The sequence below is a fragment of the Antechinus flavipes genome, chromosome 2, assembly GCF_016432865.1.
Source record: "Antechinus flavipes isolate AdamAnt ecotype Samford, QLD, Australia chromosome 2, AdamAnt_v2, whole genome shotgun sequence".
NCBI lineage: Eukaryota > Metazoa > Chordata > Mammalia > Dasyuromorphia > Dasyuridae > Antechinus > Antechinus flavipes.
In genome coordinates, this window is record NC_067399.1 from 482,037,843 (window position 1) to 482,065,201 (window position 27,359).

The 27,359-nt window shown below is 39.7% G+C and overlaps 2 long non-coding RNA genes across 2 annotated transcripts; one reads left to right on the top strand and one right to left on the bottom strand.

The window, feature by feature from the left end:
- Window positions 1-6,723: 6,723 nt before the first annotated feature.
- Window positions 6,724-13,221, bottom strand: LOC127550675 (uncharacterized). Its single transcript, XR_007950918.1, has 2 exons — window positions 13,128-13,221; window positions 6,724-8,040 (listed from the first exon to the last, which is right to left on the bottom strand). It is a non-coding gene; the product is annotated as an uncharacterized LOC127550675 (long non-coding RNA).
- Window positions 13,222-13,670: 449 nt separating this feature from the next.
- Window positions 13,671-22,866, top strand: LOC127550676 (uncharacterized). Its single transcript, XR_007950919.1, has 3 exons — window positions 13,671-13,737; window positions 20,504-20,607; window positions 22,026-22,866. It is a non-coding gene; the product is annotated as an uncharacterized LOC127550676 (long non-coding RNA).
- Window positions 22,867-27,359: the final 4,493 nt, after the last annotated feature.

Below are 27,359 nucleotides of genomic sequence, written 5' to 3' on the forward strand. Positions count from 1 at the left end.
TGAACTACAAGGTATGTCTATGTAGGATATTATTCACTGGCTGCTGAAGCAGGTACTGGCTTTATTCCTTTGGGAAAAAAAAGCTGAGATTGTAGGCAAGTAAGATAGGAGGCAATTTATAGGTAGCACATGAACTTAGATGGCATCTGAGATACAGTTTACCTTCTCATCTATGATGGCTACATGTCACTTGCATGTAAATGCACATGATTTACATTTGCAAAATGCTTTACATACCCAATGCCCTTTGAGGTGGTCAGCAGAGACTTTGGGGAAGGATAGGTAGATTTGTGAATCACTAGCAGAGAGGTGGTAATTAAATCCATGGGAACTGATGAGATTACCAAGGGAAATAGTATCAAGAACTTGAAGGATATCATGGGCATAATCTAAAAAAGAGTTAACAAAGAAAACAGAGAAGGAGCAGCTTGCTATGGGAGGGAGGAGAAGAGAGGATCAAAGAGAATGTGTCAAAGGCTGCAGAGAAATGGAAGAAAAGGAGGAAGAGCATTGAGAAATGGTCATCGGAACAACTAAGAGAGCGTTAATTACTTTGGAGAAGGCAGTTTCAGTGGGATGATAAAGTTGGAAGTTGGACAGGAAAGAATTAAGACATTAAGAGTGGAGAATGTAGAAGCATCTATTGTAGAAGACCTTTAGGAGGAGTTTAGCGGTTTTTGTTTGTCCTTTGGTCTTGAAGAGGACCAGGACATCAGGAAGGTGGCGCTGTGACATGTGAGTGAGTTGGATTTAAACGAGGGAGGCTGGGCAAGGTCACTGATTCACCTTCCCCTCCAGAGCATCTGGGTCCAGTGGCCAGACAGAGATCAGGACAACTGGAGATGGCCCTGTCGCAGGAGGCAGTTTAGCTACAAAGCTGCAGAAGAGAAACAATAGTCAGCAGAGATCAAATGAGGGAGAAGACATGGTCATGTCTGTAGGCAGTAGGATTTAAGCTTGTGGAGGAGATTAAGAATAAGGAAAAGAAGGGGCAGCTAGTGGTGCTGTGGATAGAGCACCAGCCTTGAAGTCAGGAGGACCAGAGTTCAGATCTGACCTCAGATACTTAACACTTCCTATCTGTGTGACTCTGGGCAAGTCACTTAACCCTATTGTCTCGGGAAAAAACATGAGGAAAAGAAGAGGGATGAAAGAAGACAATCTGTTGGAGGAGATGGAATGGAATGGATGGGCCATTTCATCATGGGAGGCCGGAGTGAAGGAGGAGGTGGTAGAAGGCACCCAAGTGACAGGAAATGAGGAAGAGGAGAGAAGAGGAAGTCCATGGCAAATGGCCTCAATTTTTTTTTTTCTGTAAAATGAGGTAAGGTTTTCAGCTGAAAGTGTTGGGAGAGGGGAAGCCATGGGAAGTTTGAGGAGGGATGAAAAGTTCTGGAAGAGGCACTGTGTAAAGTTGGATGATGAATTAATAAGGGAGGCATAGGATAATTGCTAGCAGCAGTAAGCATCTAGTTGGAGTTGCGTAACAAATTTGTAGTAGAATCAATCAGAACTAGTTGCATTACCCCCCTTTCTTAAGCAATGTGTGTGGAAAAGCAAAGGCAGGTGTGGTGGGAGGGATCCAAGGTTGAGGCTTGGCTGGCTAATATAAGGATGCTAGGGATTCCAGAGATGAATTAGTTTACCGAGAGAAGAGGAGAAAGTGACTAGTGCAGGGGAGATGATCTAGGAGAGAACTGAAGAGTGAAGGGATTGGAGGTCACGGTGTGACCAGAGAATAGGGTTTTGTAAGGGAAGGCAGAAGAAAAGGTGAAAAGCCAATAGACTAAGGTCAGAGGAGGGTTTTCAGAATTCTTGAATGTAGGGTTGGTACATTTGTGGGTAATCACAAGATCATGATTTTGATTGGGTGATAGATATAAATAGCATGAGCTTCAAGGAAAGAGATGTTATTGAGTGAAGGAAGTAAGGGGCAAAACTGAAAAGGGGCAATGAAGAGCAAGGAGTATTCCAACTCTCCTAAACCAGTGAGTCATGGAGAAAGAATGAAGGTGCAATCAGTCCTGGAAAGAATGGCCAGGGAGGTTATGTCCTCAGAGGGAAGTTGTCAGGTTTCAGGAAAAACTGGTAGAAGTGGGGAGGAAAAAGATTAAGATGAAGGAAAGTTTGTTGCCTATGGAACAGGCTTCCAGAAGGTGCTAGGTGGAGTTAGGGGGAAGTTTTGAGGGGATGGGAATAAGGAAGCAAGTGGGAAGGGTTGGAGAATAGGCTTTGTGTGATGATCTACAAAAGTTCAGAATCACTGGGAAATGAAGGGTATGTCACATAGTTATTAAGTGTCTGAGGTGAGGTTCAAAACCAGACCTGATAAAATCCAATACCTTGGCCCCTAAACCAGGAAGCCTCTTTAAAGTTGGATAATGCCATTGTCTAAATTTTAAGGGGCCTGTTTTGCAATGAATGTTAGACTCTGTGACCCCATTTGGGGTTTTCTTGGCAAAAATACTGGAGTGGTTTGCTATAGTCTTCTCCAATTCATTTTAAAATGAAGAAACTGAGGCAAGAAGTTAAGTGATTTTATACAATATAAAAGTCTTAGCATCTCAGATTCAGAGCTCATGTACCCGCCCCTCCCCCATTGCCATTAGCCATAATGAGTGCCTATTATACAAAATACTGTACATGTCCTCTTTTTAGGAACCAGGTTATTAGTTGGGGAAAAACCATCCATCTACTTGGAACTTGAGACTGCTAAATAACTGCTTATATTAGTGCCTTGCATGACAATCGTGCTTTTCAGAAATAATGTAAACAAGCATTAATTAAATATTCCATTATGCACCATTCACTGAGCCAAACTGCCCTTGAAAAACTTAAATTCTAGGAATTTAGGAAGTTCTAGGAAGTGAAACAACATAGACCTGAGTAAATATATACAAAGCAAATGCAAAGTAATTGTTGGAGGTGAGAAGAACATTAAAGGCCTTCTGTTGAGGTATGATTTGGATTGTGTTTGCTAAACACTAGAGACTCAAGAGATGGAGAAGTGAATTTCATTTTTGATTCTCATTACAATACTGTGAAAGCAATAAATTGGGTCCACTCCAGCATTGGGAAGGAGGGCTCTCTGAGTTCTAAGTGACTTGATTAATTTCTTCATTTGGTGACAAATAATTCTCTCAATAAGTGGTTCTGTGTAACTCGGGCATCCTCACAAAGGCATCATCCTCAAGGCAAACAAGGAAACCAAAAGAGATTTACTGAAGGATGTCCTTCACAGCATCTGGAGACAAAAATGTGATTCTTTGGGCTTCCAAATCTACTTCCAGACTAAGTAGTGTGACAATTCCTCGAAAGGTTTCTTCTTGTTTTTGTGTTTAGAAAAAGTCCCATCTGGTACATTAGAGACTCTCCCTCGTCTTGGGGGATTCCAGAATAGCATTTGTTGGGGAACATGGGCTTATCAGATACCTCTGCTTCTAGAGCTACACTTTGAGGTCTTTGAGGACCATAAAGAGATTGATGAGGATGAGAGAGAGTATGGTCCTTAAAGGCAGACAAGGATATGTCACATAACCTTTGTCAGAGGGCAAGGACTAATAATATAGACTTAATGTGTATTAAATTGTGCTTCCATGTTTATTAGGTTCATATTTCTTATTTAAAAATGTGTCACTGATGAAGGTTTTAAGTGTTGTGACTTGAACTCCATTTCTCCCATAACTCTGTAGTTTTTATTGCACTTTTTTTTGTATAGCTTGGTGAATTTTCAGAATGAATGTCTCTTTACAGCCCAACTGACTATATTTCAAGCATTTGAAGAGTTGTTTTGTAGAAGGGAAAATTATTTTTTTCCGCTTGGGTTTAGAAGATAAAACTGGAAGCAGCAAGAAATTTCAGAGAAGCATATTTAGGCTCCTAACAGAGCTATTCAGGATTTCTTTTTAGATGGAATGAAATGTCTTTGGAAGCAGTGAATTGCCCATCACTCTGGAAGTCATCAAGTAGAAGCTGGATGAACACTTGGGAACAACAAGAGATAATACTTTTTGTGGGTTTTGTCCACAATTACACATTTTATTTTATTTTTAAAAATATTTTTTATTTTAAATTTTATTTTTTAGATTATACATATGCATTCATCTCATTTATTTATTTATTACAAATTTCCATGAATCATGTTGGGAGAGAAACAAAAAGGAACAAAAGGGAAAAACCATGAGAAAGAAAAAAAGAACAGAAGGGGAAAAAAAAGTGAAATTGGTATGCTTTGATCCATATTTAGTCTTCATAGTTATCTCTCTGGATATAGATGGCATCTTCTATCCAAAATTTATTGAAATTGCCTTGGATCACTGAATTGCTGAGAAGAGCTAGGTCTATCATAGTTGATCATCACATCATTTTGCTGTTGCTGGGTGTTTTCCCGGTTCTACTTGCTTCACTCAGCATCAGTTCATGTAAAGTCTTTCCAGGTCTTTACAGTTATACATTTTCTAAGTATATGAGGCAGGATTTGAACTCAAATCTTCCTGACTTCAGCCCAGCATTCTATCATTCCTGCAGCCTCCAAGGTGCTGAGCTTTCCAGGAGGAGCCCCAGTGAGGGTAGCAAGTGTTAGTTATCACTACAGGCTGCATGGTGGTGTTTGCAGGAATAGCATGGAAAGCTGATCCTCTCTAAACTGATCCATCTTCTAAGAGTAGCTAGGACACTAGTGCTAGAATTGCTCCCTGGCTCAGTAACTTCACAGAGCACTCTGGGCAACAGATGTGTTGGGGTCGTGAGCTGTGGGATATAGTGTCATTTCTGAAAGAATCCAGGCTCAAACCATTTGGGGTAAGGGATGATGTGGGGCTCCTCCTTAAGGGAAGGGAGCAACTCAGAAGAGTGAGGTTTATATAAAGAAGGGAAAGCAAGGGAAAAACCTGGAGAATTGGGCAAATCAGAAAACTGAATCAGAGGAGATTTTGCATAGTTGGAAAATCTCAGAAAAGCCCCTATACTGGGATGAAGGGATGCATGGAAAAAGAAAAAGGACTTTTGTTCCAATGAAATCCATGAGAGAGAAAATGGCAGGATTATTGGGGCTGGGGCAACAGCTAAGATTCTATCAAATGGTCATCTCTCTTTAGTTTCATCATAGGATTCTCTATTTCCCTTGTGCTTTGAAGTATAGGTCTGCTTGATATTTTATCTCCATTTAAGAAGTGAGATATTTTGAAATCACCAAAATATATGCTATTTTGACCTTTTAAGAATGGATTTGTTCCATCCTCATAGCATCCTGAGAATTGGGTTTGTTTGTTTTTTTCAAGTCTGGGACTTGAGAGCAATAAAAATATGAAAGACCAATTTTTTTTTTTTTTTTTTTTTTTTTTTTTTTTTTTTTTTTTTGCTATTCCAGCCTCCTCTCTGAGTTCAGATCTGGCTTCAGGTAGCTGTGTGACCCTGGAAAAGTCACTTGATCCTATTTGCTTCAGTTTCCTTATCTGTAAAATGAGCTGGAGAAGGAAATGGCAAACTCTTTCAATGTCTTTGCTGAGAAAACTCTAAATGGGATCACAAAGAATCAGACATGACTAAAAAAAAATGACTGAACAACAAAAGTCTTACTCCTTACTCCTTGTCTCTTATATATTCCTGAAAAATTGAAGTACTCTGATCTCCTATACACTCCACACCTTGATTTATTCACAGTGTCCTCCATGCCTCATTCCACCTGTTGGAATCCTTATAGAATTATGGTATTTAAAATTCAAAAGTATCTTAGAGATCACATTAATTACTCCCCATCCTTTAGTCACCATTTTACAGATTCCAACAGAGGAAGAGACTTATTTAAGCTAACAAAAATAGTGGTAAACTCAGCAAGTTGAATCTGACCTCATCCCAGTTTCAGAACCCATGAATTAGCTGAGGCTAACCAGATACCATCATTCCTAACCTCTAACTAATTTTGTAAAAGTCTTAAACTCTCCCCTCCAGATATTCCCAAGCTTTCTCTAAGGACTTCCACTTATTATGTTAAACAATTTACTCCATCCATACCTCTCTACCAGAAGCCTGGACATTCCCTTATATTCCCTTAATATTCCATATAAACTCTGTTTCCATTGTTACCTCAAGATATGCTACCTGAAATTCACTTGCCCCCATTAAAGATCTCTATTTTACTAACGTGGCTGTTTTCTCTTGAATTCAGATTGACAATAGTAAATATTATAACTGGGATCTGAACCCGGTTCCCGAGATGTCACATAAGTGCTTCTTCCATTATACATTCCTTCCTTTAATGTCCAATTCAGATGTCAATTCCATGAAATCTTCCCAAATTCTCTCCCTTCTGACCCCTAGCTAAAGGTGATTCTCTCCTATTCATGCTATTCTGGTCCTTGGCATGCATTTATAAAAATCTAGAGAAGGAACAAGATATGCATAAATAATTATAATCCAAATCAAAACATGATTAAGTGCATGGATTATTTATGTATACTTTTTGTCCAGAGGGTCTCTCTCCCTCTTTCCCTTTCTCTCCTTTCTTTTCCTCCCTTTCCCTCAGCTCATTGAGGGCAAGGACTGACTTTTTTTTTCCTGGCACACTTTTTTTTTTTTAATAATAGTTTTTTATTTTCCAAATACATACAAAGATAGTTTCAGCATTCACCCTTGCAAAACCTTGGTTTCCAATTTTTTTCTCTCCCACCCCTTTCTCCTAGACAGCAAGTAATCCAATATAAGTTAAACATGTACAATTCTTAATATATTTCTACATTTATTATGCTGCACAAGAAAAATAAGAGAAAAAAGAGAAAAAAGGAAAAAAAGCAAACAACAAAAATACTATGTTGTAATCCACATTCAGTCCCCACAGTCCTTCCTCTGAGTGCAGATGGCTCTCTTCATCACAAGTCTATTGGAACTGGTCTGAATCATCTCAATCTTGAAAAGAGCCATGTCCATCAGAATTGATCATTGTATAATCTTGTTGCCGTGTATAATGATCTCCTGGTTCTACTCACTTCCCTTAGCATCAGTTCATGTAAGTCTCTCCAGGTCTGGCACAATATCTTGCAATACATGTAAGAATCAATTGAGGGGCAGCTAGATAGTACAGTGGATAGAGCACCAGCCTTGAAGTCAGGAGGACCTGAGTTCAAATCTAGTCTCAGACACTTAACACTTCCTAGCTGTGTGACCCTGGGCAGTTCACTTAATCCCAATTGCCTCAGCAAATTAAAAAAAAAAAAGAATCAATTGAAGGAACTGGGGATGTTCAGCATAGAGAAAATATTTGAAGGATTTGAAACAGTTGAAGGATTGATCAGCTGCAAGAGGGTTCTTGCTTAGTTTTACTTGGCCTCAAGGGCAGAATGAGAAACAGTGAGTGGGTCACAAAGGGGCAAATGTGGGCTCAATGTCAAGTAAACTTCTGAATAATTGTCATTTAGTCATTTCAGTGGTGTTTAACTCTTCAAGATCCATTTTGGGGTTTTTTCGGCAAGAATATTGGAATGGTTGGCCATTCCTTCTCTTGTTCATTTTACAGATGAGGAAACTGAGGCAAACAGGGTTAAAATGGCTACTCAGAGTCACAAAGCTGGTATCAGAGGATAGAGGAGTTTTCCTGTCTCCAAGTCTGGCAATCTATCTTCTATCCCACTAGTTCCATGCACCTTTAATCACTGAATGGATATTGCCTCAGAAAAACTGAGATCCCGGGAAAAACTTTGACTTACAAAGGCCAAGAGTTCTCATTCCAGTCATCCAGACCTATAGAGAGACTGAGGCTGATGACTTTGCACAGCTCTGTCTCACTTAAATCCAATTCATTTGCAAGTTATCCCCCTCCTAATATCGTTGGTCCTCTTCAAGAAGAGCAACAAGAGCTGTACAAAAGTTATATAAGCTCCTTCTATAGGTTGTGTTCCCAGTTCTTGGAGATCTTCAAGGAGAAGCTGTGACCACTTGTCAGGAGTGTTAGAGCTGGGATTCCTCTTAGGGTTTGAGTTGCACTAGTTTCCACATGAGACTCAAATACCTCGGATGGTTGCTCGCATTTCTTCCAGCTCTGGAATCCTGTAATTTTGCCAGGTATAGAATGGATGGGGAAGATTTTAACAGTTAGAGAATTCTAGGTGATACTACCTCATTAGCCCTGTTTCTCCCATAGTCTCACAATCAGCTCACACAAGAAATGTTTCTGGTCAAATTTCCTGAATTGGAGGGAGAGGGAGGAAAGAGGATCCTTTTCAACTTAAGTTGAGTCTCCATTCCCTCCCCCCTCATCCCATTCTAGGAATGCCACAACTCAGGAATCCCAGACTCAGATTGTTAGAACTGCAATGGATCTTAAAGATCATCCAGTCTCCTTGCCTCATTTAAGGAATGGGACACTATAGAACCAGAGGGGAAAAGGCTGGCCAGGGCATATAATTATTGTGATTATTGCCTGAACTAGATCTAGAAATCAGACCACAAATTTAGAGCTGAAGAGACCTCAAAAGTAATCTGGTCCCTTACAGATGGGGAGACTGAGACCCAGAAACTAGGAGATGTGGGATTTGAATCCAGCTCCTCCAACTCTAGTTCCCTTTCTAGTATACCATGCTGTCACTCTCCTGACTTGGTATCCAAAATTGTAGTAGCAAATAAAGAAGAATGGCTAAATCTGAATTCTTTGTGGGCAGCTATCTCAGCTTCTGTATGGAAGAATATAAGCATTTTGAAAGTAGGGACTTTTTTTTTTTTTTAATACCTAGTACTTAATATAGTGCCTAGCTCTTAGCACCTAATCAATTCTTGTTCTTTGGGTAATTGTTTGGGAAATATTAGAGGAACATAAATATTTCTTATGTCCAAAGCTTGGTGAGAATACAGTACTCTATGAGTTTCCAATGTCCTACCTGCAATCTCATTTTTAGCCTCCTGAAAGGAAAGAGTATTGGACTAGATGTTAGGAGACCAAGATCCCTAACTTACCACATGACTTTGCCTGTCACTTCATCTTTCTTACCCTCAGTTTCATATTCTTCTAAAGTGGGCATGGGGGCAGATTGGGCTAAATGAGTCCTTCCGACTGTTCTCTCAATGCCCTTTTCCTTTTCTCTCTCCTAACCAGATACTAACCCCCTACCTAACTCAATCTGTACCCATGGGAAAAGAACTGAGTCCTCATTTAACTCCAAACATTACCCTCAGCCCACTGTCCCCTTCCCTTCTGAGAATAAGCTATCACATCACTTAGGTGAGCAAGGAATAATCAACCACAATCCTTTTAGCAAGATGCAGTTCCACCCAGCCTTCCATTAATTTACCACTGTGTGGCCTAACCTGCTAAAGTACCCTAAAGACCTCTGGACCTAGACATCTTCTCTGTAGCTGGAATTTCTTATTAGAATATGATCCCCTTGAAAGGAGGGCCTCTTTAGGTTTCCTATTTGCAGCGTGCAAAAACTACATGTCCATAGTCGATGCTTAATAAATTAAATTTCACTCAAAAGGTCCCTGAGGTTCTTTCTAACCTTTTAATGATAGATATTTATATGATTTGCCTCCTTCTGAGGCTGTTAATGCAGGGGGTTGTTCCAAATCATTTAAACATTTTTTTTAACACACATTATTTTATGAATCCTATTGGGAGAGAAAAATCAGAACAAAAGGGAAAAACCATGGGAGAGAGAAAAAAAACCCCAGAAAAAAAGAAGTGAACATAGCATGTGTTCATTCTTCTTTTTCTGGCTGCAGATGGCATTTTCTGTCCAAAGTTTGTTGAGATTGCTTTGGATGGCTGAACCACTGAGAAGTTTTTCGTAGTTGATTAAACATTCTTGCTATTATTGTGTACAATGTATTTGTGGTTCTGCTTCTTTTGCTCAGTATCAGTTTATGTAAATCTTTACAGGCTTTATTCATCATTTTTATAGAACAATAATATTCCATTATCTTCATAAACTTGTTCTGCCATTTCCCAATTGATAAACCTCTCATTTCCCAATTCTTTGCTACTGTTCCAAGCCATCTGGAAAGAAGGTAACATGAACTTCTCCCAGGGTATATTTGGCTCTGATGAGGGTTAATTGTGCTGCTTCTACTACTAGTGGGTTGTATAAATATCAGGGCCCAAATAACCTCAGAACCCCGAAGGGGAATCATAGATATGAGTGTGCATTAAGAAAATAACTTCTCTCTGGACCTCTGTTTCTTCCTCTGTAAAATGAAAGGATTAGATTAGCCCTCTCAGATCTTTCAATTTTAAAACCATGTGTGTAGAGAAAAGAAAGAGCAAACTACTATATACAAAGTATCTTCCCCATAACCAGTGAGATAGGTATTATAAATAATAACGAAACACTGACTAATTAACTCTTGGCAATCCACTTGATTAAAGTACAAGACATAAGGATCAGGGAACAGAGACAATGAAATGTTAGGACCTGCCTTTTTCCTTGAGTGGTTCTTTGCCCTTTCACTCAGAGACTGAGCCCAAGAGTGGGAGTAACAGAGTTTAAAAGCAGAAGAGCAGCTTCTGTCAAAGTGTTAAAGGCAACTAGTGTCAAAGTTCTGGGCCTGGAGTCAAGAAGGTTTACATTCAAATCTGGGTTCAGATACTAGCTGAGTGAATCTGGGCAAGCCATTTAACATCTGCTTGCCTCAGTTTCCTCATCTGTAAAATGGTGATACTAAATAGCATCTAACTTGAAGGTTTGTTATAAGGATCAAATGAAATAGAATTTGCTTAAATTACAAAACAAACAAACAAAAAAAGCCCTTTAGCATTGTGTCTGTCACAAATTGGGTGCTATTCTCTTCCTTTCTTCAGCCCTGAGAAAATGGTTCTATTTTTCCTTCATGTCTCTAGGGAAAAAAGGGGGCAGGAAGGGGAGATTTTTCTCTCCCTTCCACATTACTGATAATGGCACCTTATACCAGAAGCACTTAAGTATAGGAAACAAGTACTTACATGCAACCTACAAAGGGAATTCAAGGATTCCCAAGTCTAGTTCAAGGGTTAAATGGGAGTTGGAAAGAACAGAGAGAGCTTAAGGCCCAAGCCTGGGCCCCTGCTTCTCAGGAGAAGGCAGTCCCCAGAGCCAAGTCTTTGCTGAGTCTGATATGGAGGTAATGGAGACTGTGCCCAGTTATAAGTGAAAGAAGACATAGTTGAACTTGGGTATTCCTGATTCTAGGCCCAACAATCTAAACAAATGCACCACTAACTGCCTCCAGAATCAGCACTATGTGACCCACAAAGTACACTCAGTAGATCATTACAATAATGGGTCGATGGGAACAAGTCCAAGATGTCTACTACTGCAGTATTGAAGATATGAGTCACACCTTTTCATATGTACCCTGACCACATCAGTTTCTTACATGTGTTTGTTTCTATTTTAATATATTTTATTTTTCTCCCAATTATATATTAAAACAACTTTTAAACTTTTTTTTTTTAAAGTTGAGTTCCTATGCTCAAAAAGTTATCAAACTGTGCATACCCTTTGATCCAGCAGTGTTTCTAAGGGACCTACATGTGCAAGAATGTTTGTGGCAGGTCTGTTTGTAGTGACTAGAAGCTGGAAAATGAATGGATGCCCATCAATTGGAGAATGGTTGAGTAAATGGTTGAGTAAATTGTGGTATATGAACGTTATGGAATATTATTGTTGTGTAAGGAATGTCCCGCAGGATGAATACAGAGAGGACTGGCGAGACTTACATGAACTGATGCTAAGTGAAATGAGCAGAACCAGGAGATCATTATATACCTCAACAACCATACTGTATGAGGATGTATTCTGATGGAAGTGGATCTCTTCGATAAAGAGAGCTAATTCAGTTTCAATTGATCAAGGATGGACAGAAGCAGCTAAACCCAAAGAAAGAACACTGGGAAATGAATATAAACTGCTTGCATTTTTGTTTTTCTTCCCGGGTTATTTTTACCTTCTGAATCCAACTCTCCCTGTGCAACATGAGAACTGTTCGGTTCTGCACACCTATATTGTATTTAGGTTATACTGTAACCTATTTAACATGTATAGGACTGCCTGCCATCTGGGGGAAGGAGGGAGGGAGGGAGGGGAAAGATCGGAACAGAAGTGAGTGCAAGGGATAATGCTGTAAAAAATTACCCTGGCTTGGGTTCTGTCAATAAAAAGTTATTTTAAAAATAAATAAATAAAAGTTGAGTTCCAAATTCTATACTTTCTATCCTTTCCCCTTTCTTGAAAAGGTAAACAATCTGATATAGTTTACTTTATTTACTTATAAACTCTACTTGATGTAATGTGTACTTGTGGGAGGGTGTGACTTAGGATTAGGGGAAAGGTGTTTTGCTACTAAACTATTCCAATACATGCATTTGTTTTGATCTGTGCTCTCTGCCTACTGGGGATAGACACATTGGTGGGGGCTCATTAAATAAAGTTTTAGGAGCATATAGCCAGAGAGTACCTTGAATTTGAGGTAGTTGTCCTCTGAGGGAGACCCAATATGCCAATGTCACTTGTGGGAGATTGTGCAAAAAAAAAGACTTAGAGAGAGGAAGTAATAAGTTTAGTGACAAAGTTAGGAAGTGGAGAACTGGGGACTAAAACTCAGGTCATCTCATTCCAACTCCTGTACTCCTTTATACAAAGTACATATACAGAAGATTATTCATAAGCTTTAGCCAGATCTAGTTACACTTCATAGAATTATAGAGCTTGAAGGAACCTTAAAAAACTATGGAATCATACCCCTGATTAGGAAAATGAAGCTGAGCAAGTCCCACAACCCCTAAGGTCAGTGTCCCGGCACCTGCACAAGTTGCCTCTCAGAGATGGAACATTTTGGAGAGAACCAGTATTTCTGGATGCTCCCCCACACAACAGGTGGTAATGACCGACTAACCTTGGGGAAATCCACATAAGGGAAAGAATGATGTCATATTGGAGAGAATAAGAAATGGGGAAGGCAACCAGTCGTGTCCTATGACCCATTCTGAACCCCTCAGCTCCTGGAATGGCAGCGGGTCGATGGCGGTGGGCGATTTAGATTAATCACCCTGCTTTAGTTTAAATCCCGCTTCAGATCTGTTAGTTGTGGGACCCTAGCAAATGATAACTCCTCATCCCCTCATTTGTCTATATGTAAAATGAGGTATTTATAATAACAGCACTTACCTCCCCACTCAACCTTTTCTTTCCTTATTCCCCTGTACCTAATTCTGTCCCTTTTGTTCAGCTCCTCTGTACTTCCTTTTTCTCTTTCTTTCCCTTATCCTTTCCTATTCCTTCATAGGGTTCTTCTGAGGATATAACAGCATATTTTTTCGATGCTCTGCAAGCCGCAATATAAATGCAAACGTCTTCTTGCTCTGGCCTTCTGAGAATAAAACTGCGTTTCTCTCATCCCTTCGTGACTGCTGCACAGGGCCTTCTCTCTCCGTCTGGATATCGGGCTCCACCTCAGTCTGCGTCCCGGGGATTTAGGGAAGGATGGAGTCGGGGGAGGGGCAAAGAGGCCTCTGTTCCAATTCCGAGACAGGAGGCGGAGCCTCGGAGAGCTAGAACCAGCCTTTGGCAGTAAACAGGTGAGCTGGCTAGGGATCGCATCCCAAGAGGCCTCCTGCGGAGATCCTCAGCCCAAATGGATTACTTCGTTACGGGAAGCAGGTGGATCTGGATTGGCTCGCCGGGGCTCGGGGCCACATTCATGGCCATGACATCGGCTAAGACAGGGCGGCAGCGGCAGCGGCACTGCTGACCCACTCTCAGACTTTTCCTGGTCCAGGTGAGGTTCCTGGGATCGATTTCCCTGGAGCGTCCCTGGACACGCCCCCGTGGTGGTGATGGCTGTTAGGAGCCGGGAAGTGGTGGAAAGGCCGCCCTTGGAGGGCTGGGGGATTTCAGGCTCCGGGGTGTGTTCGTAGGGCCAGCGTTGACCTGAATTAGGGAGCAGGGGACTGTGAACCGTGACGAGCCATTATATCAGATACAGGGAACACCGCTGGAGCCTCTATGTCTTCTAGTTTCTCTCGCTCCCCACTCCACCTTTTCTTTCCTCCTTCCCGGTACTTTATTCTATCCCTTTTCTTACAAATATTTTCCCTCTATATCTCCTTTTTCTTTTTCCTTCTCTTATCCATTCGTATTCCTTCTGAGGTGGGGAAGAAAGGTACCATTTTCTGCCAGTCACTGTTAAGCTCTTTAAAAATATTAATCAATAAACATTTATTAAGCACCTACTACTGTGCCCAGGACTATTACCAAAAGAGGCATCGTGTCTCATTTAATTCTCAATAAATCTGGGAGGTAGGTGCTATTAGTATTATCCCCATTTTACCAATGATTAGGAAACTGAAGTAGATAGCCGGTAAGTGACTTTGTTTAAGACACCACAGCTAGAAAGTATCTGAGATCAAATTCGATCTCGGGATTTCTTGATTCCAGGCTCAACCTTGTAGCTACCAAACTGTTCAGATGGTGACGGGGTCGGGGGTGGGGGGTGAACTCTAAAACTGTGTCCCCTTTAATTTGTAAAATAATCACTCTGAAATTGTGTCCCCGTTGATCTATAAAAGAAGGGAGATTCAGGGTCTCAGACTCCAGAGTCTGGGAGGGGGCATACTTTCCAGAGGGGCCATTTTCTAAGGCAAATCACCCCCCATTAATCTTTTGGGGTAGCCGAATCCCCATTTAGGACATTCCAAATTCTGGAAAAAAGCCTTCAAAGTGAATTCATTCAATTGGGAGATTTCAGTCTGATAATCAGCTCAAACTGCCCTCAGCCCCCAAGATTTGCTCATAAAATAGGTTTCTGTTAACACGTTCTTTGAGAATCTCCTCATTAAGAGATTTGTCTGCTAAGAGAGAGCTTCTTAGTGAAAAATAAAAATTCCTCTTTTGCCACTAAGATTTAGGGTTTGCAATCACTTTGGACTTGCGCCTCTGATCAAAGAAGGGATTCTCACATCAATTTTCTACCACTAGACCTGCATCAATGGGAGAGATGAAAAGGAACAATTGGTTAGAAAATCACTGGGCCTGAGAACTGACTTTTTCTTCTTTCCTCTTGTCCTTCTTCCTTTGGAATCACAACTTCCACCCCATTAATAAATCTCTTGGTTTTCATGGAAAGATCATTCTTTTGATTCAGCATCTTTGTTTTGACTTTGGCTGCTTAAGAAATACTGAGCCCTTGTCCCTCCTTCATTAGATCGTATGTGGACTTCTTGAAAGCAGGAAATAATTTTTTACCTTTCATTGCATCCCCAGTGATTAGCACAGTGCCTGTTACACAAAGAGCTCTTAAAATATAGACTAACTCACATAGAGAAATCTTTAGTCAGAAATACTGGAGGCTGAGCTTCTCACCAACCTAACCATTTCTGTGCAGAATGTCTGTGTCATGTTTGTTCTGTGAGTAGATTTTGTTACCTGGAAAGATTTAAACCACAACCAGCAAGAAAAAACCTTTATGATGTAGTTAGGATGCTGGGAAAATTTCTTTAAAAGCCTAACTTTTTCCTGTGGACTTTCAGTCTGGCCAAGCTGACAGCTACACAAAAAAGTTAGCTAATTAAAATTAAAATAACATCTTAGCAGATTCTCAAAGTTTTGAGAGCAATGATTAAGAAGTTTGTCAATTAGTCATTTTAAGACTGCTAGACAAATTCCTGAAACATTAGGGATGATTCCAGGAATTTACCCCATTCTGAATGGAAAAAAAGAAAATATAAATAGCAACTTTTTGCTAACTCTTCCTTGACTCCTATTTTGTCTGGAATCTCCTTCTACTCCTTTGGGAAAGCACCCCAGAAGGTATTAAGGGATTTTCTCTGCTCCACTCCCCAGAGTTTGGGGATTGCTAATAAGATTGATATAGCCCAAATCCCTCTGTTTGCTAAATTCTTTCATCTCAGATCAGATTAAAATTCAAATTTTATCTCACCTGCAGAAATAGGGGAAGCAGCGGTGGGACTTCACACAACCTCGCCCAATACCTCCCCAACCCAGGTTGAGGGAATGGGGATGGAGTGGGGATTAGGTTCCTTGGTCAGTATTCCCTGAGCCCTGGCACCTGAAACTATCATCAAATAGAGATCCTGGCACCAGTCACCCCAGCTTTCAGTAGATTCTGTCCAAGAACTGCCTGGGAAGAATTCAGGTACACCTTGCACCATCCAGCATGGCAGTGTGAGGTGAGAAAGCCAGTCAGTCTCTGAATTTGATAAGACCACCATTCTCTGTTTCAATTGTGGATATGTGTTAGCTACGTAATTTATAGCAAATTGTTTTATCTCTGCCCAGTTTTCTGATTTTTAAAGAGAAATAATTGTTGTGAAGATTACATGACTGCAAAAGTGCTTAGCATAAAACATGCTATATGAATGTTAACTGCTTTATTGGATATGATTTCTTCATATTTGATAACTTTATGGATTTTTTCAGATGTGACCAACTGACAAATTATTTCTATGTGTGTATAAAGTAATTTGGAAATTTGTTTGAGATGTGGTGATAAAAGTAATTTTAAAGGAGCTCTAATTAAAGCCCACTAATGGGATATGTAAATTATAGTCTATTTACACTGATAGGGACAACAGAAGAATTTGGGAACTTTAGGAAAACAGAAGAGCAATATGCTACTATTTTAAAAACTCTAACTACAAACAGCCTGCTTTTGAGTTATCCAGAGTCAGACTTCTGAGGGCCCTGTCAGTAAAAACTGGCACCTTAACCTTTTCCTGGCTCACAAAAGAGAAATGATTTTCGTAAATTGGAAAATAACCAAATGACAATTCAGTTTGTTTAGAACATTTAATCAGAATCTAGAGAATCTCATTAATTAAAGTTAAGTCAATTTAAAAATTGATCTTAATTTTAAGAATTGTCTTGCTTTCTCCCTAAAACAAAAAGGAAACTTGTTTAAGGGAATAGGAACTACAGCTAAGACTATTTGACTATTACTTAGGAAAATTTAAAAATTGTTAACTAAGTTATTTGGAATTCTTGTCATCATGTTAAATCTAAAACTGTTAATTACTGTATGTGGAACAAGAGGGATGACATGAAAACCTTATCAGTTCACTTCCAAGTATAAAGTATGCAATGCCTTTTCCACCTTCACATAGTGGGGAGAAGTATCAAATAGCACAGCCCATGAAAACACTAAGAATAGTTGGGGTGGGCAACAGCAAGCTTACCGCCCCCCCCCAGGGGTCTCTGTCAACTCCCCTTAATTTGTAAGCTTGTCAGTTTTCTTGAAACTATCAGGGTATGCAAGGTCAACAGCCCTGAGAAATGAGCCTGTTTAGGATTAATATTTTCTAAACAAGGAATGTGCTTACTAAGAATCTATAAGCTTGTTTTATGATTGATCCCTTGTACCAGGATAACTTTAAACATATAAAACATGTTAAACTAAAATCTCATGTGTAAGTCCTGGTTAACTTTTAAAATAATGTATCTAGTCCTGAGCTGCGATTAGTAGAATTTGCTATGAGATAAAATCTCCTGGAACTGTATTCTTTTGAGTTCTGAATTTCATTGCCTGATCATTGTCAGTAACCCACCATTCCAGAGAAATGCTGTAACTTATTCAGAGAAATGCCTTTCTGAATGTCTTCTCTGGACAAGAGCTGGGAAGACAACCTTGGTGTCTGCTTAAGGTGGGATCCTTCCTTAGTTTTCCAGTTCTGTTTGTTTGTTTCCCACCTGATTATTCCTGAGTCTGGCTATGAGGTGGAATTATTACTGCATGATTGGCTAAGTCTAAGCAGATCTAAGATATTTATCCTGTCATGTGTGTGCTCTCAGGATGAGGCCTGAAGGATCTGTTTTGATGCTATTATAATCTTGTACCTGTTTTTTCCTCTTATAGCAAATTTCTACAATCTGAGCAAATGGTCAGTAGAAGCCATGAGCCTAATACAAGTATCCTAGGGGACACAATGGTTTTCTACCTTAGATCTTTTTTTTTTTCTTAGACTGCAGATTTTTATTAAAATAAAATATCATTGGAATTCTTTTTTTTAAGCTTTTTATTTTCAAAACATATGCAATTTTTCAACATTGACCCTTGCATAGCCTTGTGATTCAGATTTTCCCTTCTTTCCTCCCACCTCCTCCCCTAGATGGCAAGTAATCCAGTATATGTTATACATGTTAAAATATATATTAAATCCAATATGTGTAAACATATTTATATAATTCTCTTGCTGCACAAGAAAAATCAGATCCAAAAAGAAAATAAATGAGTAAGAAAACAAAATGCAAGTGAGCAACAACAGAGAGAGTGAGAATACTATGTTGTGATCCACCTTCAGTCCCCACAGCCCTCTCTCTGGGTGCAGATGGCTCTCTTCGTCACAAGATCATTGGAACTGGCCTGAATCATCTCATTGTTGAAAAGGACCAAGTCCATCAGAATTGATCAGCCTGTATTATTGTTGTTGAAATATATAATGATCTCCTGGTCCTGCTCGTTTCACTCAGCATCAGTTCATATAAGTTTCTTCAGGCCTCTCTGAAATCATCCTGCTGGTCCTTTCTTATAGAACAATAATATTCCATAATATTCATATACAATAACTTATTCAGCCATTCTCCAATTGATGGGCATCCACTCAGTTTCCAGTTTCTGGCCACTACAAGCAGGGCTGCCACAAACATTCTTGCACATACAAGATTCTTTCCCTTCTTTAGTATTTCTTTGGGATATAAGCCCAGTAGAAACACTGCTGGATCAAAGGGTATGCACAGTTTGATAACTCTTTGGGCATAGTTCCAAATTGCTCTCCAGAATGGTTGGATCTGTTCACAATTCCACCAATAATGTATCAGTGTCCCAGTTTTCCCGCATCCCCTCCAACATTTGTCATTATCTTTTCCTGTCATCTTAGCCAATCTGACAGGTGTGTAGTTCTACCTTAGAGCTTAAAGATGCTTTCTTTTGCACACCATTGCATAAACATTCACAATTTCTTTTTGCTCTTGAAGGGGAAAATCCAGGGGAACATAACCCCAACCAATGAATATAGGCAGTCATGTCCATAACATGGAGGTAGCTCAGGACTTCCATGACAACCCCACATATTAGGACAGGCCCTGGCTATCCAGCATGAAGATGATGTCTTGATCTGCAGCCCCACGCAAGAGTCTTCTCTGGCTGCAACCATACAAACCCCTAACTTCCAGCCCCTTTCTCCCCATGCTGACTGTGAAGTTTTTTTGTCTAAAGGCCCACACAGCCTATCAGTTTGATTAATCACTCCCTGAACTGTTATATACTTTCCTGGGTATGGCTGGATTTTATACCTAACTTTAGTTATTTCCAGGCTCCTCTTTGATTCTATTCAAGGCTCCAACACAATTCCCCTCAAATGGGGGCTCTGATCAGGCCAAGATTTTTACTCTGAAAGCTAAACTAATCTCCTACTCAGTCTTAGCCCTACCTAAAGTCATTTACACTATACATTAATGGAAGGCGGGGCCAGGTCCTAGGGGTCTTGACTCAGTTAGGGTCTCTGAAATTCTATCCCAGATCATTGCTTACTTCTCATAGAAACTTGGTGTTTTGGGGGTGACCCTCCTGCCTTAGAGCTAGCTCCCATAGCCCTTCTAATTAAGGAAGCTCCAAGCTCACCCTAGGCCAACCATTGAAGGTTCTAATCCCCCACCGGGTTCAGAGCATTTTGGAAGCCAAAGGGCATCAGCGGCTTGCTGGTGGGCGGCTTGCTGGATATCAGGCTCTCCTGATAGACACCCTGACCTGACTCTCCAGGTGTATCACACTCTCAATCCTGTCATCCTGCTCCCTAATGGGAGACATCATTTATAATTGTGAGGAAGCTTTGGATTCTGTCTACTCCAGCCAACCTGACTTAAGAGACATTCCCCTTGATAACCCAGATGGTGAATGGTTTACAGATGGGTCGAGTTTTCTTGAAAATGGGGAAAGAAAGGTGGGTTATTCTGTGGTGACCCTCATTGGCCCCCTAGAAGCTTAGCCATTGACCCCTGGAATTTCTGCCCAGAAAGCTGAACTCATTGCCCTGACTAGAGCTTTGGAACTGGAGAAGGGAATGAGAATGAACATCTCTACTGACTCTAAATATGCTTATCATATTTTGCATGCTCACGGGAAAGACAGCAAAAGAATTCCCCTATTACACGCTACACCTTCATGCCAGCTTCTAACCCAGAGGCAAGCCAGTGGGAACTTCTTTTTGGCCTGCCCGGCTCTTTGGCCAGCCACAATGGCCCCAGTCTTCACTTCTCAAATAGTTCAAAAAGTGGCCGAGGCACCTAAGATTACTTATTATTTCCCCTCTGCCTGGAGGCCTCAGTTTTCTGGGAAGATGAAGAAAATGAATCACACACTCAAGCAAGTCTTTACTAAACTGTGCCTGGAGAACCCAGAGAATTGGTGAAGAATCACCCTTTAAAAAGGAACCATATATGATCATTCTGACTATTCTAACTCAAAGGTTTCCCCATCTGGACTCATGTTTCTAGAATTAAAAGTGCTACCCCTGTTACTTCCTCTCCCTTAGACGTTCCTGAATATTTCTGTGAACCCATGGAGGACCTGAGAGGACCTGACACTACTCTTCCACAGGACTCCTGGAAACACCGGAAACATACTGGACAGAGAAGGGTGAAATTGTCTGTGGCCTTCTCTCCCTCACTCTAGCTTTCTTTTTTTCCTTGTTATTTTTATTTTATTTTATTTTTTGCTAACGCTATTGGGGTTAAGTGACTTGCCCAGGGTCACACAGCCAGGCAGCATTAAGTGTCTGAAACCAGATTTGAATTCAGGTCCTCCTGACTCCAGGCCTGGTGCTCTATTCACTGCGCTACTTAGCTGCCCCTCTTGTTATTTTCCGCTTTTTCCAGGTATACCTTTACAACCCCAAGGATGAGAGCTTGGTTCCTAGCATTTTCTCTCCAGCTCTCTTGGTGTCACTCTGTGGGCCCTCATAAGTGGGGAGATAACTCCTTAGTCTTTAGTCAGGCTAGGGAACTCCATGGGCAATGAAAGCATTTAGAATTGTTGTGTAATGCCGGAGGAACTGAGGCAGAAGGGAAATTAGAGAGTTTTTAATATTTTATTAATGGGAGAGTATAATTGAATGGACAGGACTCTCGTTTCAAATTATCCCGTCAGACAGAGATAAAGATATACTGGGACCAAGGAATCTATGTTGGTCCCAGGGCTGGAGGAGACTGTCATCTCAAAGAATCCAGCAGACAGCATCCAGAATCCAGCCGCCAGCTTCCAGCGATGAATAGAGGAACCCCAACTTCTTAAATACCTTTTCTCTACACAAAAGAAGCGTGGAAAAACTGGAAAACTTCTGTCAGGATAGGGGAGGCCATAAATCCTAAAAACCCAGAGACAAGATGTCTGAATATACAGAAATAAAGATATCAAATAAAGAAATAAAGAGGTATCTTGGAATATTTTAGAGGGATATTGTAAATTCTTGAGGACAGAAAAGAGTCAAGAGGTCTACTCTCTTGTTTATCTTGCTAACAATTTATAACCTTAGAGCAAATAGTCTTCAGTCTTAATGGACTAGAGGGGGGTTTACAGCATAGGGGATTGAGACAGAATAGTTAAGGAAACTGAGACAAGGGAAACTAGTGCAGGGAAACTGAGTCAGGACAGTTAAAGAGAACTGTGGCATAACAGTTGGGTGTACTTTCAGCATCTCACGACAGCTCATATATGTGACCTGATGGGCCCCATTCCCAAATGTCACTATCTCCAACCCATTTAGGGAACAATTTAGGGTAAAGGTATACCTGGAAAAAGCGGAAAATAACAAGAGGGGCAGCTAAGTAGCACAGTGAATAGAGCACCAGCCCTGGAGTCAGGAGGACCTGAATTCAACCTGACTATCCCCTGGTTTCTTGACAGAAAAAATCTCTTACCCACATAATAACTGCAGGATATCCATTCCAAAATTATCCTGGCAAACTCTCTCATAGCGCTTCTACACCTCCTTCCTTGAAGCTTCTTCATAACATCCTGAGAACTAACATTCCTATTGGTACATGTGTTTCCTTTAGACTGCAAGCTATGAACTCCCCACTCTTTGTTCATCCTGAATATCATCGGCTAACTGATTGTGACACTCAGGACCCCTCTGAATATTGCTGCCACCGTCTTCAAGTCATTTGCCTCCCCTCATCTGAACCCCATTAGGCAGGGAAGGCTTTTACACCCTTTATCAGCATGAACCAGCTCCAGAAGATGAGATCTCCATCCTTTGTCCCAAATAAATAGTCTCAGCAAACTGCTTGAGAGGGGACATGATGTAATCTAGCTTCTAGGGGAGATGATAATAATTTTAAGGTTCTCTGACCTTAGGGGTTTCTGTTCTAACAATCTACTAGTGATTCTAAATCTCCTGGCTTTGGAACCTGATCCAGAGGCCCTCTGATCTAAGAATGCTGTTGTTCTGTCAGTGATTATAAAAGTCCTGTGGCCCAGAAATATAATAATATTTTTTCCCTTAGACTTTAGGGAAGATATAATAGTGATTCTGAGACTATTGCTCTAACACTCTGTCAGTGATTTCAAGTCTTCTGGCCTTAGTATAGTCCTATAAACATTACATTCTGTAGATCTGGGATGACCAAATTTTTGAGAGCACTCCTTGGTTCTACCTCTAGGCCATAAAATTAGCATATCATTAACATGAAGGATTAGTTAAATGTGTCACCTTGCTTCTGTTTCTTTGCTAAATTCCCTTGTAATTTAGATTGCTTCTATTGGCCTTATAATTACAATAAACTTTGTTCCTTGAGTTGGCTATGGGTTCAAGCTTGCAGATTCTTTTGAGATACCTTGCAACACTAGTCTGTGACCCTCCAGCCTTTTGGGTTCTCTTCCCAACCTCAATAAAGGGAGCTGATATAGTGTATATAATAAGACTATTTATTTATTTATTTTTGTTTTTGTTTTTGTTTTTTTTAATAACTTTTTATTGATAGAACTCATGCCAGGGTAATTTTTTTACAGCATTATCCCTTGCACTCACTTCTGTTCCGATTTTTCCCCTCCCTCCTTTCACCCCCTCCCCCAAATGGCAAGCAGTCCTTTACATGTTGAATAGGTTACAGTATATCCTAGATACAATATATGTGTGCAGAACCGAACAGTTTTCTTGTTGCACAGGGAGAATTGGATTCAGAAGGTATAAATAACCCGGGAAGAAAAACAAAAATGCAAGTAGTTTATATTCATTTCCCAGTGTTCTTTCTTTGGGTGTAGCTGCTTCTCTCCATCTTTGAGCAATTGAAACTGAATTAGCTCTCTTTATCCAAGAGATCCACTTCCATCAGAATACATCCTCAAACAGTATCGTTGTTGAGGTACATAATGATCTCCTGGTTCTGCTCATTTCACTTAGTATCAGTTCATGTAAAGACTATTTATTTTGATCTGAAAATCAGGAGATCTGACATTTAGTCCTAATTTTGCCCTGTGAAACTTTGGGCAGATAACTTACCTTTAATTGTGCCTCAGTTTCTCCATCAGTAAAATGAAGGGATCAGATTAGATGACTTTGTCCCTCCTGGAACTTGTGTTCTAAAGGTAGGATTCTGTGGAATTTAGTGACACTTCCAGGAAATAGATTACATAGTTCATGCTGCTATCTGCTGACATGATTCCATGAACTTCTGGGGGGAAGCCCTGAGCATAAAGAGGGGGTAATTTGATGCTAATAGAGCTGTCCCATGGTACTATCTGTAGAATACATGAAGGAGAAAGTACAGTAAAAGAGACCCAAACTCTCTACTATGCCAATTAAAAAGCCAGAACCCATTATTAACAATTCATTGTGATAGCATAATATTTTGAAAAAGATGAAATATTTTCAGGACAAGGCAGTGTTCTGTAGTGGATAAGGGACTGGATTTAGTGTCAGCAAAACTTGGGTTCGAGTCCCATTTCTCATATGCTGACTCTGTGGTCCTAGACAAATCTGTAAACTTCTCAGAGGGCTCTAGTTAGGTTGTGGAGCAGTTGCTGATACGCACTGGCAAGAAGGAGCTTTCTCCCTGTTCGCTACGTCTGTGCAATCCAAAACAAAACTCCAAAAAAGTTTTTTTCACATTCATTTCCTCACTTGATCTTTGTGATAGGAAGGAATAAGTATTCATTATCTCCATGATGTGGATGAAGACATCCAGGTGCAGAGATGTAAACAAGACTTGGCCAATCATTCAGCCAATGGCAGGGCAAGAACTAGCTAGCACCTAGGTTTGTTGTTACTAGCCCAGGATTCTTTCCATTAGACTGTGTAGCTTCTGACAGCTCTGTTACTCATAGTAACATAACTAATAAATAGAATCATGGGATTTAGAACTGGGAGGAGCTATAGGTAATCTGGTCCCTGTTCCACAAAAGTGGGAAACTTCTCGACCACAGCTCTGAACAGCTTTATGACGGTATCTAGAGCTGAACCAGACTTCAGAGATCCACTGTCTTCGTTTGTTGACAGAAAAAGTGGGATCAGGTAGATGAAATGATGTGGTTGTGGTGATCCAGCTGACACTAAGCAGCTCTTGACCCTTAACTTGAAGGTAAATATTGGTACTTCACTGTCCAGAGCCAGAATGAGAGAGGCCAAATTTCTTTATGTCTAAATTGCTTATTATCTTTCTGTGGAGGATTGCTAGTTACAGAGTGCCTTCCAAATTAGATATCAAACCCTGATACTTTTTAAAAATCAAAACTTTTTATTTACAAAACATATCCATGGGTAATTTTTCAACATTGAACCTTGCAAAGCCTTCTGTTCCAAATTTTCCCCTCCTTCCCCCCATCCCCTCTCCTAGATGGCAGGTAGTCTAATACATGTTAAATATCAAAATATATGTTAAATTCAATATATATATATACATATTTATACAGTTATCTTGCTGAACAAGAAAAATCAGACCAAGAAGAAAGAAAAAAAAAAAAACTGAGAAAGAAAACAAAATGCAAGCAAACAACAGAAAGAGTGAGAATGCTGTGTTGTGGTCCACACTCAGCTCCCAGTGCCCTCTTTCTGGGTATAGATGGCTCTCTTCTTCACAAGACCATTGGAACTGGCCTAAATCATCTCAGTGTTGAAGAGAGTCACGTCCATCAGAATTGATCATCATATAATCTTATTGTTGCTGTGTATAATGATGTCCTGGTTTTTCTCATTTCACTTAGTATCAGTTCATGTAAGTCTCTCCAAGCCTCTCTAAAATCATCCTGCTCGTCATTTCTTATAGAACAATAATATTCCATAGCATTCACATACCATAATTTATTTTTTAATTATAGCTTTTTATTTACAAGATATATGCATGGATAATTTTTCAGCACTGACAATTGCAAAACCTTTTGTTCCAACTTTTCCTTTCCTTCCCCTCACCCCTTCCCCCAAATGGCAGGTTGACCAATACATGTTAAATATGTTAAAGTATAAATTAAATACAATATATGTATACATGTCCAAACAATACATATCATAATTTATTCAGCCATTCTCCAAATGACGGGCATCCACCCAGTTTCCAGTTTCTAGCCATTACAAAAAGGGCTGCCACAAACTTTTTTGCAATGTACCCCTGATACTTTAGCCCTGAAAAGAAAAGCCTTATTGAGGAAGGCAGTGGACTCACTGAGGAGAAAGAAACTTAAAGTAATGTGTGAATGTTAATGTAAATTCAGGAGTACCTGGGATATATTCAGTAATATTCAGTTAGGAAGGTCTGGGAATCACTGGCTATAAATATGGGCATCTTTGGAGGAATATTTCTTATTCTTTCTTTTTCTTGTGCTGACCTCCATTTCTTGCTTCCATGGGGAAGTTGGCAAATGAAGCTGAATGTACAAGTTATCCTAATCTCAAGAACTGCTGCTAATACTTTCTCTTGAAGGTGAGTGTCTAGAGCAGAGTGACTTCCCAGGATTCACCCAAACAGGATTGCTCTTAGAGCAAAGGGTCCCCTGAAGCCATATTCCTGTTGATAAACTAAGAATCCCTTTAAAAGTCAGACCTAGCTAGATTTTGATCAAATCATCCATTCTGAAAAGGTTTCTTAAATTATTTGTTTGAAGAGATCAAACCACAATTCTGATTAAGAGCTTAACAGGTGCTAAGACATATTTTGGAACAAGTTTTTGTTTAGAATATAATTTTCTTGAGGACAGGGCTTGTTAAGGAGTTCAGAGTCATTTAATATTAATCTATGATCATGTTTCATGGCCACAGACCATACTTTTAAATTACACAGTAAGGTTATGGAATGGGAGGGTCAATGAAAGAGAGTGAGACAGAGTGAGATTGAGAGAGAACTATGAATTTAGAAGGGGGAAGAAAAATGGTTTCATATTTCTTTTGATGTGAAACTAAATTCAATATAAAAATATAAACATTTTAGAACTTAAAAAAAATCCTCCATATGTATTACAAGTCATATGAAACATTCATTATTCTTTTCCCTCAAGTCATATGAGCATCAAAAAATAATTCTGGCAATAAGAATGAGCTCATTTAATCACATGTCCAGCATATCTTCTCTAGAACTGAAGCTAAATATTTATCCTGTCTTCAGCCTGAATTGTGTTACTCTTAGCAAGTTTGAGATTATTATTTTTTTTACATAGCCCAATCTCAACTTTTCCATTGCTTTTTGAAAAGAAGCCAAGATGAAGTCATTAATGTTGTCTTCCAAAGAAGTCCACGAGAATAGCTCTTTGTCTAGATAAGAGGGAGGACATTTCCATGGATTTAAGGTTGGAATGAAAAAAAGGTTTGGAATGCTTGCTATTACAGGTTACCAGTTCTGTTTTACTTATAGGAATCAGAAAATAAAACTTGATTGCAACTTCTCCAAATATTTCATTTTAGTTCCTTATTCACATTGAGAGCTTTGTTAAGAATTATGAGGGGGTCAATCCCTATATTTTTGCCCGCCTACATTTTTGATTTCCTTCACAGGCTAACTGAACAATATTTTGGAGTCCGATTTTTTTTTGTACAGCAAAATAATGGTTTGGACATGTATACCTATTTTGTATTTTATACTCTAATATATTTAACATGCATTGATCATACTGCCATCTAGGGGAGGGGGGAGGGGGAAGGAGGGGAAAAATTGGAACAAAAGATTTGGCAATTGTCAATGCTGTAAAATTACCCATGTGTATAACTTGTAAATTAAAAGCTATTAAAAAAAAAAGAATTATGAGGGGGTCAAAACAATATTGTAGTTGGGAGTGTTGGCAATTTACTACTCTATTTCTTGGTATTCCTTTGCTTCTTATTCTTTCCCCTATTCAGAAGCAAAATAAGTAAACCAAATAATAGTAATAAAATAACATCATCAGTGCTTATACATCAGTGATTTAAG